We start from the raw sequence: 17,971 nt of genomic DNA, 5'->3' as shown, positions 1-17,971 counted from the left end.
AAAATTTGCACAATTTAAATGTCTGCTTACTGGGTTTAGACAAATTTAAAATTCAAACAATCTAAAATTGTATCGTCTGCTGGATCTCAATTTAACAATTTGCAATGCAAGGCTATTCTCTTGTTATCGTGGATTGTTGAGTCTTTAGAAAAATGAGCATCCACCTAAATGGATTGACTCAGTGGGCAGACAATGCCCTAAAAGCTGTTCTTATACAACAGTTCAAAGTCACTTCCAACACAGAGAGCTCTCTCTTAATATTTATTACTTCTCAATCTGACTTAATGCATGAATATCAGTCACATGACCTCTTACGTCATCCGCTCTTTTTCCAGTTGACTGCCGCCATCTTGAGTACCTACCGAGTACTGATTTGATTATAAATTAGATTTTATAATCTGTGTGGATTAATTTAGGCTACTCCTCAATCTACTTGCTAAAGTGAATCAATGTTTGTGGGGGAATTTCCCACATTATAAGTCTTAGACCTGCGGGAAAATTAAAATACTTGTTGAAGTATTATCTGTTATATTATTTATTTTAATAGTTCAAAAAGTACAATAAATGTTCAAATTTAAATTTAAGAATTGTTTAAGAATTAAGAATTGCTTTTTAATAAATGCAACACGTTCCCAAAGTCATGTGAAATAATCGTGTTACATAATCATGATTTCAGTACTGACCAAAATAATCGTGATTATGATTTTTTCCATAATCAAGCAGCCCTAACCCCCACTGGGGCCCAAGGGCCCCAGCCCCGCCTGCCATCCTTTCACGCTCTCAAAGGGAGTCAGACTGCTATTTTCTTCAATCCAGAAAACTGCAACCTTACCATCACTGAATGGGAAACCATCAACTCTTGGCCTATGTTCGGGATGCCGGGCTGGTGTTTTAAAAACAGGTGTTTTACCATTCGTTGTAAAACTGTGGACCTATTTTTCCAAACGCCTCACACCCGTACATTCTTCCGTTGAGAGCTTGAATAATAGACACTCCAGCCCAGCGGCGGAGTAATACCGTACCTCGAGTCACAGCACATCCAATACAAGTCAATGGAGTTGGACAAAATCTACGATAAAACCAGTTGGAAAGCATCTTTTGCAGCGATTTTTGTGTGAGCATATCAGTGAACACCCCTGACCACTCGGTGAGTTTCACGTCTTTGTAAACGAAAGTTTAATGCATTTTAGGAAGGATTGTTCCAGTGCTACCACAGAAACCGAAAATTCTCGGGACAGCAGCATGTGTCCAAATTTCAATCTTAACCGTTCTATTTCATCAGAAACGATCTGTAAACAGGGCTTTAAGTGTAAAATACCGAACTTGTCCTTTAAATAAATATTTTCCATAGTTCCATTTCCTGCTTCTGGTTCCATATCACTCACCATTTTACCTATGCATGTATGTATGTATGTATGTATGTATGTATGTTTGTTTAGTTTAGTTATGTTTGTGATTTAGTTAATAAAACTTGTGCACAACATGTATTTGGTTCTGATTCTCTGCTTGCAACAAAGTCCCTTCTACGATCTTGATCTTGTTACATGCTCTAAGCGCTACATGCTAAGAGATAATTATCTTTCGGTGGCCATGAAAGATACGCTTTTCTTAGAATAAATGAAAAATCAAAAGAGTTCGTTGGAACTGATTAAGTGATTGTAATATTAATTTAGCTATACCTCAAGTTAATCCAATTAACTGACCCAAATATGAATAACTAATCATAATTGATAATTATGAGTTAGTATTAATATTTCCCCTTTGAGCTATTTTGTTACAGGTGTGATCCCTACGCGATACCTGATGCGTACTTCCAGCCTCTGTCCGCTGCTACTGACAAGTTTTAGAAGTGAGTGACGTCAGTGAGGAGACGTTGGTGACATCATCTGATATTCATCTATAGGATAGGAATATAATTCCGCAGAATATTAGTTTTGCCATATTCAAGAATATCATTTTCACAATATTCCCACTTTCAGACAGAAAGAACGGACCTAGTTATTTCTTTGTCTGCAGCCAAATTATAAAAAAACCTGACCCAGTTGTATAGCCGCAAAGACTCGAACAATCCAACAACATTGGACCCAGAAAAACAGAAGAGATACTCACCTCTCTGTGTTAAATCTTACAGTGCATCACCAAATCTGTGACTATCAGCGATCTCGGTAGAATCTCCAAAACTGATGCAATGAGATCCATGTAGACAAGCAATGATTAGGTCAAAGATCAAATTTGAATAAGGAATAAAAAAATGTATTATGTAAAAATGATAGAGACAAACAAATTAATCAATTAAATAATAGTTTAATAAAAATCAGAGTATTGTATCTAAGAGATGAAGATTGGGAAGATCAGAGTATAGAGAAATAAGGACAAAACAAGTAAGATATTTGCAGAATGAAAGGAGAGGTAGAAGCGATGAAGCATAATAAGATGCAGAGAGAAGAAGAAATGAAGAGCAAAATAAGAGCAATGAATATTTATGCAGGAAACTTACACCCTCTTAAAAAACCTATGATTTGGTCTAATAAGATATGGTCAAACAGACTTTTTGCCATTATGTCATAGTTAGTGTAACGGCTAGATCGGAGAAGTGACTGGTCAAATGTCAAAGATAGATGAAAATAGATATATTAGGTGTTGTTTTGACACCTTTGAGAGAATATTGCAGATCTTGCATTATCTCATGTCTGCAGAAATGGCAAAAGACCAATTTTGATACAAAGGTACATCACATAATCAATTCTGATGGAAAATACATCCATCTTACAGCACAGAAGAGACCCCAAAGATCTTGCATTTGTAAATAATCAAACATATCAGACTATACAGTAGAAAATGTAACATGTAAAAGAATAATAATGCATAAAAAATTATTATTTAATAACATAAATAAAAGACATTTATCAAAAGATTAAATTGAATACATTTGAATACAAATACTTTTGCTGACACCAGAAGTATTATTATATACTTAGATTACACCACTGGGGAAGTGCTTTGGGAAGTTTGCAAGTGTATGTCTAAAAGTGGAGTTAAACGCAGCTTAAATACAAAACAAGAGACATGAAAACATGAACGTGAACCAAACCAAAACAGATGTGACAGTATGCTTCATACTTTCTTGGGTTGAATGTAGATCTTTATTACCGTTGTTTATATCTAAAGAAAAGAAAAACATACATAATGTTATTACAATATGTTTCAGTGAGTAAATTTTTTTTTTATTAAAGAAAGCTTCTTATGGCTATTGAAAACATTACTCTTTATGCATTACACTCACCCTTTACGAGACATCTCTCAATTTTGGAATTGTGTCTCTTATTTAACTTGACAGTAATATTAATTTCCAAGCCCGTGTCTGTGCCAGCACATTCAATCTTTTTTTCTGTTCCAGGTTAAACAAGAATAATACACAGGCTATACTTTAGTTACTTTGCAAAAAAAAAAAAAAAAAATCTGCTAAATAAATAAATGTAAAATTAAATGAACAAGGAGACAGAACTACAATAAATGAGTATGAATGTATCTTTACCTTTTACGTCACAGTCCATTTCAAACGTCAGATATTTTTTCAGGTAAATGAATTCACAGGCTTCAAAGGTTTGACAGACTGCTCCTGAATGGTCAATGCATTCCATCTCAAACACTGCAGAGTTCATACATTTTTTAAAAATTATTAATCAGGTTATGAAAAACGTCTCGGTTTACGACTGTAACCCTTGTTCCCTGAGAAGGGAACGAGATACTGCGTTGATATGACACTTTGGGGGAATGCCCCCAGCGTAAGGTGTCTGAAGCATGAATGAAACTATTCCAATCCTGATTGGTGTTGTGTCATGACGTAACATGTGACGGCATACACGGAAGCTACAACGGGATGCCAGCACACAACAGAGTTAGCTTTTGCGATGAAGCAAGTCACTCCCAGGCAGGGAACAAGGGTTCCCCTTCGTCAGTTCACTATGACATACGCAATTACTGACGAAAGGGGATCTCGTTCGAGAGCCTATCTACTTCGAGTGTAACTAAATGAGCCATAGCACACTGGCATGCGATAATTGCACCAGCTGCTGTGCATCGTGGCACAGCATATAATGAGCGGAAGGTGCATTGCATCCTTGTCTTTCGCTTCGGAGCCAGACGGTGCAAGCTGTTCCTGTCTCCTGCTAAGATTTCTGGTGTTCTACGAGTCTCTACAAGAAGCCTCTTCAATTGGTGTTGGTGTGACGGCACGAACAGTGGTGGTCGCAATCTCTCCGCGTCTGTTTTCAAGCTTTGTCAGTTCGGTGGGCGTGACCAAAAAGAGTGAGTGCTCACACAGGATTGCACTATTTCCCCGTGTGTAGCCGTGGCCATCTCCCTGTGTGTTTCAGCACCACAGAGAGCACTTCTAAAAGAGCTAACACAATCTGACCCTGCGTCTTTTTCAAGATGTCATTCAGATCGTGTGTTTCTGGATGTGGCCAATGTGACTCCAGCTGACGGTCATGATCGCTGTATCACGTGCTTGGGCTATAGGCACGCTGAAATGGCGCTCATGGATGACTCATGTTCCCATTGCGGAACATGACCATCGCAGCGTAACGGTCGAAACTCCGATACCTCGAAAGAGGTGGAGCCCCTTCGCTTATTCCCCGATCTAGTGCTTCTTCTGCCAAGCAGAAGAGGCCTACTTCGGTTAATAGCCTTGGTGACATGAGGATCACAGTGAGAGGTAACCCGCCGAGTCAACCTCCTCCGCAGAGCCTCCAAGAGAGCGAGCTGGGCCGTCCGTGGCGGTCCCAGTCATTTCTTTTGGAGCTCCACCGTATGATCAGATGTCGGTCATTGCATCGGAGGGTGAGCTAATGTCCTCTGGGGATGATGATTCGGCTGTGCTGCCTCCTTCGATTCGGCCAGCGTTGCCCGGTTGCTCGGGGCGGCCCGTGCTGGTTCTCAGCGCCCCACCCCAGTGCCTTTCTTTCCGGAAGTGCATGATGAGGTTACCAGAGCATGGACGGCACCTTTTTCTGCCCGAAACCCTTCTGGTGCCTTTTCCTCCCTCACTACCTTCGATAGAGGAGCAGCTAAGGGTTACGTGGAGATCCCCCTGGTGGAGCGGTCTGTGGCGATGCAGCTGTGTCCCAAGACTGCTACCTCCTGGCAGGGTAATCTGCGCCTCCCCTCCCAGGCATGTAAGTTCTCGTCCGCTTTCGCGGACAAGGAGAAGGTAGCCCCCTCGAGAACTGCCCATGCATGCTCTGCTCCCAGCTTAGTCAGATGATTATTTCATCTCTTTTAATTCCTCAGAATTAAATGCAGCCATAATAACCAGACAAGTAAAACCTGGTCTGAATGGTAGGCCAAAATATTTAGCTCAAAGTCAGATATTCCACCATTTGAATTCCTCAGAATTAAATGCAGCCATAATAAACAGACACGTGAAACATGGTCTGAATGGTATAGGCTGAATTAAAATATTTAGCTCAAAGTCAGATAATATTCCACCATTTTAATTAATCAGAATTAAATGCAGCCATAATAAACAGATAAGTGAAACATGGTATGAATTGTAGGCTGAATAAAAATATATAACTCCTCAAAGCCAGATAATATTTATACATGTATACCGGTCTCATAATCTACACATTGCATCGACAATGCGAGATACAAGCTAATAATACATATCGGCTTTCTTCCCTCAAGATGAAAGTCAATAGGTGTGAGGCTGAAACACTCAAAAGCGCACATATTTTACTTTTGCTGTACGCTTCAAGATATTTCTCAATGAACACAGTCAGCACCCTAAAGAGCTGACTGTGCATGCCTCGCACCCAAACAGTATCATACACCGGTCACGTGTGTCACCTCTCCAAGTTTAATGTGGGCAGGAAGACATGCACTTTCAGCTGTGCTTATGGTACAATTCAAGTTTCCACAGGACAAACAACAACAAATAGGACAGACAGTTGTACACAGAGCGCTTGCTGAAGAGCAAAAAGCTAACTCTGTTGTGTGCTGGCGTCCCTTTGTAGCTTCCATGTATGCCGTAACATGTAACGTAATGACACAACGCCAATCAGGATTGGACTAGTTTAATTCATGCTTCAGACGCTGGGTGCATTCCCCCAAAGTGTCGTATCGACACAGTGCGAGTTCCCTCGAAAGGGAACTTGAGTTTCCTTTTCAAGGGAACTTGCGCTGCGTCGAAACGCTAGCATCGAGCATATTTCACGTTCGTCCATCTGTGCAAGAGAATTTAACTTTTTAAGCATGTGCGATGTTTCAGAAAGTATGGCAAGTGTAAATGCATGAATCGTAAATGGGTCACATTTGAAAGAACGTGTAAACAGACAGTCAAAAAAATCGGATATAGGCAACAAATCAGAATTGGGCATCAAGACCTGCAGTGTAAATGAGGCCAAAGAGTGCCTGGCGGGAACGCAGCGTTCTCAACAGTAGCCCCTCACAATGCTCACATTCAGCTCCCTCGAGAGCTGACTGAGCATGCTGCACTCCCAAACAAACAACACACAGTTGGTGTGTATCTCCACCCCTAAGGAAAATAGACCAAGGATGAACACACTTCCTGAAGTGCTGTTCGGTCACCATTATAACGCTTTTTTTTATATATATATATAGGGTGAAAAACTCCTGCCTAGCAACTTCTAAAGACAGACAAAAACACCAGGGACTAGGGGTGTCGCAATATACCGGTGTTGACGATAATCGTGATATTCAAAGCATGAAATATCGACATCGTGTTAATTTAGAGTGTAACAATATACCGGTATTGGCGATAACCACAATGTTTAAAATGAATAGGACTCTTATGATAACATGACACGTAAATACTACAGCGCCAGTACTTCGTTGACCTCTCAGGTGTCTGTATTGCACATGCGTACACCTATCAAATAAGAAGACGACACAGCACTCGCCCACGCCCGCGCAGCTAGAGTGAAACTCTGTCCACAACCGAAAAAAGTAAGCTCGCCAGTATTAAGAACAGAGTTCTTCGGCTTCAAAGTAAACAGCACCTTAAAGGTGGTCGCACACCGGACGAGAAGCGCAGCGCCACGTCTTTAAAATTCAAACACATGCTGTATGAGTGTACAGCAACAGCTCAGGACCTTGTTAAAATCTGCCGCGACACAGAGCGTCATTTACATCGTTTTATATTAAATTTACATTATATTTGTCTCAAATCATCGTAAATGATTTCACCCTGTGCTGCAATATACATTTAATTTTACATTCATTTACAGAAATCAGCTGCTTGAATGAAAATTGCTGATGTTATTATCGGATTTTCAGGTGATATTCTCAATTCATTCAGTTAACGGATGCTCTGAGGTAAAGTGTTCAGATCACAGAGCAACTATTGTATTTAATTTTACAGAATAATCATAACATAGTACAGACATGATCTTAATTCCATAATGTCCTTAAACATAAAAATATTGCTGGCCATAAACTGAGAAAGTGCGCGTCCGGTGTGCGATACCTCGAGTTGTCAGACGCGACGCGGCTATTACTTTAGGCCTACTAGTCATGGAATGGGAAACGTGACATTAACCTGTTAACAGGGGATTTCTGTGTTCATATATTTAATAAAGGGTGATTATTAAAATTAAGAACCCCGTTTTGTTTACTCATCTTATTTTTGTATTTGTATTTGCACTTGATTTTTTTATTCAAATCTGCTATCTGCATGACTTTATTGGCGCCGGTGCAACAATAGGTTTAAGAGCTTTTCAGTTCTTCAGGAAACCTTCAGACAGTGTTTTGCGTCAGTTTGAAACCAGATAAACTTCACATGCTTGTCTTCCTTCACAAAAATTTGCCATAAATTGAGTAGCCTACGCAAGAACTAAAAATGCATGTGCCTTGTGTTTTTCAAACTTATGTTTGTTGGGTAAAAAAGAAAAACTATATAAACAAAGTAAAAATTAATTTGACTGATAACTACACTGTTAGACTTTTCAAGGGTTTTTTACAGTAACTTACTGGCAACACTGTTGCCAGTAAGTTACTGTAATTAAGAGTTACAGTACCAAACCGTATTTCAGTTTTGTGTAATACAGTGCATTACTGTAAAAACGAAGCTAATCAGTACAGTGCATTACTGTAAAAACTAAGCTAATCAGTACACTACTGTAATTATTTTTATTTGTACTAAATATAAATTAGATTTGATAATTTTGATATATGATTAATTTTATTTTTATCCTACATAAGTACTACTTTCATACAAACCAATTAGACAAAGTTATCACAAAATACCATTTTTTTATTTAAAACATTTCATATATATCACAAAATAAACATGCCAATGCTGGAAATGATGTGTGAAATTTTTACACATTAATGGGTAAGTTTAGAGACAACATTTTTTGTGTTAATTTTAACTCATTCATTGTGTTAATGGTTTTAACAAAGTAAATATGTCAGAGAGGTTAGCACAAAGATGTGTAAACGTGTTAAATTAACACATTATGTGCTGTCCTTCACTGCAAACATTTTTGAAAACATACATAAAATCATAAACAAAACATTAGCATTTGACTAAATGAATGTAGAGTCATTGGTTGTTTAGCTTATACAAGTATTATAATGAAATATCAACCATTACATTCATAAAACTGCAGAATATAAATACATTTTTAAGCATTCAAAAAGGAAATGTCCAAAACAGGACAAAACACAGTTCTTTTCACAATACAAGACACATAACCCCACCTTAAAAATAATTTCACTTATTTCCAAAAATGTGTTGGATTCATGTACACTGGTGGCCAAAAGAAGTATTTAAGTGGCGTAATGTTTTTGAAAGAAGTCTCTTTGATGCTCAAGAAACATTTATTATTATTATCAATGTCTGACTGTCTACTCCATCTTTTCTACAGCATAGGAGTAAAAGTCATCATCAAAATAATCTTTAAAAAGCCAACACAATGTTTTTGTCCACCTTTGTGAATAAATGAACTTCTCCAAAGATTGGTTCCTGTTCAGAACTTGATTGACAACATCAGAGTGTTCCCTGGTCTGCATGCGTGCCCACAAACACAAATGTACTCAGTCCTTCAGAGGAGATCCCGGTTCCAACACTATATGAGAGAGAGAGAGAGAGAGAGAGAGAGAGAGAGAGAGAGAGAGAGAGAGAGAGAGAGAGAGAGAGAATATTAGTGTCACATTATTTTTAACCTCCTTTTTTGTTAATTTTTATTATTATTTTCACAAAAACTTAAGAATATATATTTGTAAACAGCTTTTGTCAATAAATAGCATACACAAGAACTAAATTAAATTATGCCAGATTAAATTTTAATACTTACAAATCCTAAATTCTGTCCAAAAATGCTGAGATGCATAGAAAGAAGTTGAACAACTGAAATAGATGATTTTAGCCCATTTCAGCTTGTCTGCAGTGAAGGAGTACCTGTTTGAGACAAATACACAGTAAGATACATGCAAGAAATCACTGTGTGATGATCGTTCTCCTTCCTACAGTAGTTAACCCACCTGTGCGCTGATATTAGGACCTTCCTAGTCAGGTGGAACTGCAATGGTAGAGTCGCTGCTAATAAAATATAAAAATAATGCAAAAATATAAACTTAAGTTTAGAATGCTAGATTTGGTCTTAGTGAGAGTTTTACTGCAGTGCTTACCTGGATACATTTAATCTGGTGAGACTGAACAAAGACAATGGTCCATCTTCTGATTGGTTCATTTGCTGTGTAATAAAGTTAGACATAATGCAAAGGTCACTTATTTGATATAAAGTTAGCCAATTTTATAGAGATTTTATAAGATATTGTTAGCTACCTAGTCTGCACCAGTGGCTCAAAAGCAATTTTCACATAGTGTATGCTAATCATTTCAGCAAACTTTTCAAAATATATCACAAATGGGCTGGCCTACCTCTGGAATCTTGCTAAGTCACTGGCGCGAATTGGCGCTTTGTTGCAGTTGCCTTTAAACACAAAAATGGAAGTAAATATTAAATTCCATAAAAAATAAAAAAACTATAATATGGTATAGTTTGCAAACTAATGCTAAAACTATAAAGGTTCTCATCAGTAGGCCAACATTAAGATATAAACAGAATTTCACATTAGTTTATTCACATTTATTGTTAATGTAAACGCGTTGCTCGTTGGCATATTTTAACTCGACAATTCAATAATCTAACAAAGTGTGTAAAATGAAACGTTAGCTCAGTTTACCATGGTAAAGTTCGTTACCGCCATGTTGACGACGAGTAACGTTAGGCTAACGTTAACGTTATAACATACGTTAAACTGGGCACAATCCTGTCAACATTTTTTTTTTTTTTTTTTTACCTTGCTTGCTGATCTCTCTCTCTCGGTGAAGTGAATTCCGTCTCTTCCCCGGGCCAGACACGAACGTCGCGATCCAACAAAAGACAGACCCCATTACCTTCACTGGATGTCTGTCTGACGCGACACGACAAATCCCAGACAGTGTAGTGATGCGCCGCGGCCGTTATATTTCAGACGTAGTCCGATACGAGTCCAAGCGCTCGCACTAGTTCTTACAAGGGATAAACAGGTTTGCATTTAAAGGTCCGGTCGCTTCAATGTGTCCAATATAGACAGCCTCTGGCTATTATAGCGTTGTAGACACGTGGTGTAAGGCAAAAATTAGGAAATAAAAAGCACGGTGGAATGGTGCCAGCCAGAGAGGCAGTTACGTCAAATACAGTAGTATACAGCAAATTTAAAAAATACAGTAAGTCTCTGTATGTGGTGTTAGACGTCACAGAAAATTCCCATGATGCAATTGGAATCACAGTTATTTACTGTAAAGAGAAATAGCAGTATAATACTGGGGGATTTAAAGTAAATAACTGTAGAAATTACAGAAAAGTCTAACAGTGTACTGTTGCTTCTAACTGCTTGTAGTTAATTGTATTAAGGAAAAACAGTGTTTGAATTAATTAATTTTTTGTACTCTTCACTGTCCTTTATCTCATCTATGAAAAACAAAATACACAATTTCACTGAAAAGACAAGAAAAAGATCCTTACCTCTGTCTACATCTATAAGAGGGAATATACACAGGAACACCAGCAGCTGAAGAACGTGTTTCTTTCTTTGAAAAATCGAAATGCGGTTCTCATACCTTAAAAACATAGATAAGGTATTACAGAATACTAACATATAAACAGGGAATTGTAAAAAGACAGCCATGTTAGGCCTTTTATATAACTCATGATTCCTAACTATTTCATTGAGAGTGCAAGTTACACTTTACATTGAGGAAATATGATGTTTTATTTTTTATTTTAACTATAATGTTTGTATTTGACTTTTTTGTAACACTTTACAATAAGGTTCATTAGTTAACATTAGTTACCTTAGTTCACAAGAACCAAGAATGAACAATACTTCAGCATTTATTAATCTTAGTCAATATTAATTTTAATACGTTATTAAAATCAAAGGTTGTATTTAACATTAGTTAAAGGGTTAGTTCACCCAAAAATGAAAATTAGGCTACCCCATGATTTACTCACCCTGAAGTCATCCTAGGTGTATATGACATTCTTCTTTCAGACGAAAACAATCGGAGTTATATTAAAAAATGTCCTGGCTCTTCCAAGCTTTATAATGGCAGTGAATGGGTGTTTCTGTTTTGAAGTCTGTTTTTTTTTTTTGGGGGGGGGGGGGGGGGGGGGGGGGGGGTGAACTAACCCTTTAATGCACTATGAACTAACATAAACAAACAATGAACAGATGTATTTTTATTAACAATATTAACAAATATTATAAATACTGTAACTTATGTATTGTTCATTGTTAGTTCATGTTAGTAAATACATTTTAACTAATGTTAACTAATGAAGCTAATTGTAAAGTGTTGCAGACTTTTTTGACTAACAGATTGAAATATATTGATGAGAAATGCGTGGGATTCATGTGAAAAAAAGTCATGATAGTGGGGAAACTAGGAAACATAAAAATACATATAAAATATACATTTAACAATTTTTTTTTTATGTTTTACAACTACAAGGACATTAATTGCATAGAATTGTAAACGGGTGTGTGGTAATAATATATGTAGCAAAGGTGCCCCTTGAGGGTGGGACAGAGTTGCTGTTTGACATGCCAGTTACATGTCACAATGAAGAAGAGATAATTACAAAACTTTTTCAAAACAACTTTCACCGAACAAAGAAAGTCATACAGTTGTGGGAAAACATGAGGGTGAGTAAATGATGACAGATTTTTCATTTTTGGGTGAACTATAACCCTTAAATAAAAAATGTGGCTGCGATTAGTTATAACAACTTAAAATTTGTTGAGATAACTTAAATATCCAACTTAACTAAACTTAACTAAAGTTAACTAAACTTAATATTTTAAGTCAAGCATGAACACATACTTTTTAAAGTTGAAACAATGTTGGATTTTAAGTTGTGATAAATAATCGCAGCAATTTTTTTTACAGTGAGTTTATCACACATCTCCATTGGAGGCCTGACTTCATACAATTACTGTAGTTAAAAAGGGGCTAACTATGAATCACGGGTCATTCTGTAATAAGTGATCATTTACAAAATCAATATAAGAGAAAGTTTTGAGAGACTCCATAAGAATTAAGAAATAAAAAATAATAATACCAAAGACATATCCATTCTATAATACATTTAAAACTGATAATACTCATACACACACATTGTGTTTTCATGTTTTATGGGGACTTTCCATAGACATAATGATTTTTATACTGTACAAACTGTATTTTCTACTATCCCCTATCCCTACCCCTAAACCTACTACCCATCACAGAAAACTTTCTGCATTTTTTACAAAAAACAAAAACAAAAAAAAAACATCACTTAGTGTGATTTATAAGGTGTTTTCCTCATTTGGGACTAAAAAATATCACCGCAAGGACTTCGGATTTCGGAAATTGCCATCTTTGTGGGGACATTTTGTCCCCATAATGTAGGGTTTACCAGGCCACACACACACACACACACTCACTCGCTCACAGACAGACACACACACACACACACACAGAGAGAGAGAGAGAGACAGACACACACACACAGTCTGGTTCGCTATTTTTTGTGGGCACTCTCTATATTCTATATTCCTACCCCTAAACCTACCCATCACACAAAACTCTCAGCATTTTTACATAAAAAAAAATGTAAAAAACGTAAAAAAAACAAAACAAAAAAAACTAATTATGTTTGATTTACAGTATACGCTTGTATACCCATGGGGACATCAATTTAGGTCCCCACAGTGACACGAGTCCCCATGAGTTTGTGTGCATTCAAGTTTAAGTCCCACACACACACAAACAAAAACCCATTACCCCACAATCTTTTTGTGACTGTTTCTCATACCTCATACTTGACACAAAGCAGGAAATGAGTGGGCATTCTAGACAGGGCTGGCAGATCAGCACAATGACAGTCGGAATTTTCATATTTTTCTTGTTGCCAGGTAAGAAAATATAATGAAATTATGCAATTATATGATGCAGAAAAAGATTTCCCAATAGTTATTTATAATTAAAGCTTAATTTGTTACAAGGATAAAATAAACAGTACTATTCTCTTTGCATGCTTGACATATGTTATAAATCATAACGGTAACACTTTAAATAATGTTAACAAATTAACCTTATTGTAATGTATTAACTAATGTATAGTAACAAATGTATTGCTATACATTTGTTACTGTATTTGTTAATCTTTGTTAATGTTAGTTAATAAATATAAAGTTGCTAATTGTTTGTTCATGTTAGTTCACAGTACATTAACTAATGTTAACAAGATTTTAATTAAGTATTAGTAAATGTCGAAATTAACTTTAACAAAGATTAATAAATGCTGTATAAGTGCAGTTCATTATTAGTTCATGATAACTAATGTAGTTAACTAATGTTAACTAATGAACCTTATTGTAAAGTGTTACCATCATAAATATACCATACATTTATATACTGTATAATATAAATGGTCACACCTTCTTCATCTCATTCCAAAGGTCTTGGATCTGCTGAAGCTAAGATTTTACTCAGCACCGGAATGGAATATTATGTTGTGGGAGATTCAGCAAAAATTCAATGCGTCATAACACTTGATAATGAAATTCTTGAAAGGTGCAAAATTAAATGGTTCACTGTGGATAAAAGTAATAATACGATAAACATGAACGATGCCAATAGGTATCAACATCGTGTCAGCATCACTGAATCAAGCCACACTCAAAGCCTGATGACTTTGAATGATCTAGCAAGAGATGATACAGATGAGATGCTGTGTACTGCAACATGCATTGTAAACAAAAGGCTGCAAAGGATTCCAAGCAAAGGAATCTCAATTAAATTTAAGGGTAAGTTCATTATACATCAGGTGTAATTTTGCATTGTAAATGTGATTAGTTTAAAAAACCTCACATATTTGTGTGCACATAAATGATGTATTCATTCATACACTGTGTCCTTGACTGTAATATATGACACACTCTTTATATACACATGGGAAGTATGGAGCTTGTCAGGATTGATTTGATGTAGGCTCTGTTAAATGCTAAAGAATATTATATGTAATTAGATTTACAACATGTAATTTAATAGCTATATCATATTGAAAGCACTAAACTGGGAATGCTCAGACAGAGTTTACACTTTGCAATGTATAATATATGATGTAATATTAATACATGTTTGTTTATATTTTAGATCAAGAAAGGCTACCTGAACTGTCAGATAAGGATATCAGACCAAGTACAACAAATAGCACATCAAAAAGTATGATACCATGTACAAAATAATAATTCTGAAGTAATATTAGTAATAAGTATGCTATTTATATAACTGTTTTCCAATATATAGGCCTACAATTTTATTTTCATAGAAAAATCATAGGAATATACATTACTGTAAACTGTTCTGTATGTTGATGAGGGATTTCCAAACATGGCTTTTTCTTTAACCAAACAAAAAATTACAATTTATGTTCTAACCTAAATGAACTAATGAAATAACTTGTTTATCATCTTCATTTTCTAGCTGTTCCAGTCTCTGAGGAATCCGGTTTGAATTACGTGTTTGTCACTGTAAACCTTTTCATCTTTATTATGGTTACAATGATTTGCTTTTCCATCATTTGTAAGCAAATTCGACAAAGGAAAACAGCTGTAAGAAACTGAATGGATATAAAGTTGCTTTGTAAAGCTTTCTGTATAGTTTTGTATAGCTTTCATAAAACATTATCATTTTCTATCCTAAAAATGGGACTGCACTTAAACTCCAGAATCTTTACAATATTTATAAAATGGTATATGGCCATATTTGTTTGTTGATAGAAGCTAAACAAAAAGTAAAAGACACATATAGCCAAATTAATAAAAAGTTAAAAGCATATTTACCAGTTTTTTACTACTTGTCCACAGATTTCACAGATACCATCGGAGCATAGTGCCAAATAGAGGTTTATTAACCCAAAGCTGGCACTATGCTTACTTGAGAAAGGCTAGCCTCAGGGCATAGTGGCAATGAAAAATGACCAGGGCTGCTTTTCTCAAAAGCAACGTACGCCTATGTAGATAGTAGAACCATTGGCACCAAAACTCTGTACGACTAACTTTGCTCATAATGATTTTGAAAAACGAAGCCCAGGGCTCCATTTGTCAAAAGCATCGTAAGACTAAGTAGATCATAGAAACCATTGGCACCAGTGGTCTCTATGATCTACTTAGGCTTACCTCACAGCACTGGATTGATTACAATAGGCCACAGAAACTTTTTACCATACGGTTTAGACAGGACTAAAATAGAAAGAGACAAAAGAATGTTAATAAAACCAAATTATACAGGTGCCTTCACAACAGATACAAGAGCACTTCCTGTGCTTGGCGCCTATATTAGAGCTATTACAAATTGGCCTGAAACTTTAAATTGCATACCTTAAAGCGGCTTCACAGAGAGACAAAAAAAGACAAGTAACTAAATTGACATAATGGCTGCCTACAGTAGTTTAAGCGTTGTCATCAACAAGCCTGTCATCAACAGGTTTCTCAACATGCTTTTAGGGGCCGTTTACACAACACCGTTTTCAACTAAATACAGAAAACTTTTTATGCGTTTTGGCCATTCAAAACGAGTTGCAAATTAAAGGTTTTCGAACAATGCCATGCAAATTTGTGAAAACAGTGACCTCATGCACATGCGTATAGGCGTGTAGTTTTTCTTTACACTGACACCTACTGGCCTGGCAGCAGAATACAGTGTTTTTAGTCACTGTATTCCATTTTTTGTAGGATCCGTGTGAACAGGGATTGTTTTCAGTAGCACCTCATTGCAGTACACGAGATCCAGGGGGTGGAGTTGGATCCAGATCTAAGGGGTGGAGATTGGTAGGTTTAGGGGTGGGTTTAGGGATCAGGGGGTGGAGATGGGTAGGTTTAGGTATATGTAAAGTGGGAGGAGTTGGATCTGGATCCAACTCCTCCCCCTGGATTTTGTGTTCTGCAGTGAGGACCATCTCATTGTTTTGGCAACGTTGTCATCTGTGCGTGAAAAACGCACTGTTTAAACACTGGTTTAACTGGTTACTGGTTGTGATTACTTTAGCACTTGTCAGCATGAAATCACAACAATTGTACAGTGCATAATGTCTTATCTAGTGGTACACAAATAAAAACAGTCTATCATTTTAAAAAAATTTTTGGCATAACTATATCAATATGCATGATTATTACCACATGTCCATCTAAGCTTAACATAAATGTGAACATTAAGGTTTTGAAATAAAATGCAAATAAAGTTTATAAGTATGCAAACATTTATTTTGTGAAAGTTTATAATTTCACCAAATGATGCAATTTATTCCTGTTAGTTTTCTTATGGTCCAGGTCCTTACATTAAAAGCAATTGATCACTTAAAAAAGAACAAATAAATAAATAAGGCATTCAATGATTTACTGAACACTTACATTGTTTCCAAAAAGCAATGGTTCAGGCAGGTATGGAGTCGTAACATCTACAATTAAAGTAAAATACATTTATTTTTATTAATTCATTGTCATCTTACTATTCCTCCATCTGTTGTTAATAAAAAGATAATAATAATAATAATACACTAAATTATATTAATATTAAAAGCTATCAAAATTGTAATACATAATACGAAAAAAACTTGTCTTAGAAGTAATGACATGTTTCAGATATACATTTTCCAAAAGATATTAAAAACATTTTAAATGTAAAACACTGCATTACATCTGGTAATTTATATAAAAAAAATATATATATATAAAGATACAACCTGCTAAATCAAAAGACTTGTGATCTCCTCTTCACTAAGCCAAATCAAATACGCATCTCCTCGGAAAGCATTCTGAACAAGCATTCTAAACTCTTGGCAGATACAAACTCACTGACTGAAAAAACTGGTCCAACCAGTTAACATCAGACAAAGGCTGCATATCTTACAATCTAACAGTATGTCAAACCTCCAATTTTGCTAAATACTTATCAAAATCTACAGTATTTTGTCAAAAGAGTACACTAAGCCACTTAAAGTTATTGATTATTTTCAACACAATCACCTAAGGTGTTCTCAAACTGAGATAATCAGTCTATTTTTTATGTATGATATTAACCATAACACAAAATTCAAAGATAGTTTTTTGCCCATATATATATACTTTTCCTTCCCTTAGCTCTCAACTTTCTTATCCAAAGGGTTTTAAAAAAAGGGTCATATTTTTGGCACACTGTTTTGTTTTGTTTTTTTTAGCTTATTTTATTTAGCTTTACATTTTATATAGGTTATTAAGTTATGATAAGAACACCACAACAAATGGCTTGGGCAACATGATATAGTGCAGATATGTTATAAGGAAAATAAAGCATACTTTGCTGTTCATGGTAATATTGTGCATTCTGTTGCCAACAATACCTGCAAACTAATGTGGTTGGTTGTCTATTTAC

General features: G+C 35.9%; 3 long non-coding RNA genes across 3 annotated transcripts; 1 reads left to right on the top strand and 2 right to left on the bottom strand.

Annotated features, from left to right (window-relative positions):
• Positions 1-2,750: 2,750 nt before the first annotated feature.
• Positions 2,751-17,385, bottom strand: LOC309505685. Its single transcript, XR_014208538.1, has 6 exons — positions 17,304-17,385; positions 16,972-17,018; positions 11,037-11,131; positions 3,536-3,649; positions 3,284-3,388; positions 2,751-3,162 (listed from the first exon to the last, which is right to left on the bottom strand). It is a non-coding gene; the product is annotated as an uncharacterized lncRNA (long non-coding RNA).
• LOC309506691 lies at positions 8,447-9,564 on the bottom strand. The gene is made up of 3 exons (XR_014208899.1): positions 9,508-9,564; positions 9,321-9,424; positions 8,447-9,092 (listed from the first exon to the last, which is right to left on the bottom strand). It is a non-coding gene; the product is annotated as an uncharacterized lncRNA (long non-coding RNA).
• LOC309505691 lies at positions 13,193-16,374 on the top strand. Its single transcript, XR_014208545.1, has 4 exons — positions 13,193-13,473; positions 14,020-14,367; positions 14,717-14,785; positions 15,047-16,374. It is a non-coding gene; the product is annotated as an uncharacterized lncRNA (long non-coding RNA).
• Positions 17,386-17,971: the final 586 nt, after the last annotated feature.

The sequence above is a fragment of the Leuciscus leuciscus genome (genome assembly GCF_965113295.1).
Source record: "Leuciscus leuciscus genome assembly, chromosome: 9".
Taxonomy (NCBI): Eukaryota; Metazoa; Chordata; class Actinopteri; order Cypriniformes; family Leuciscidae; genus Leuciscus; species Leuciscus leuciscus.
This window is presented reverse-complemented; position numbering and strand designations above follow the sequence as displayed.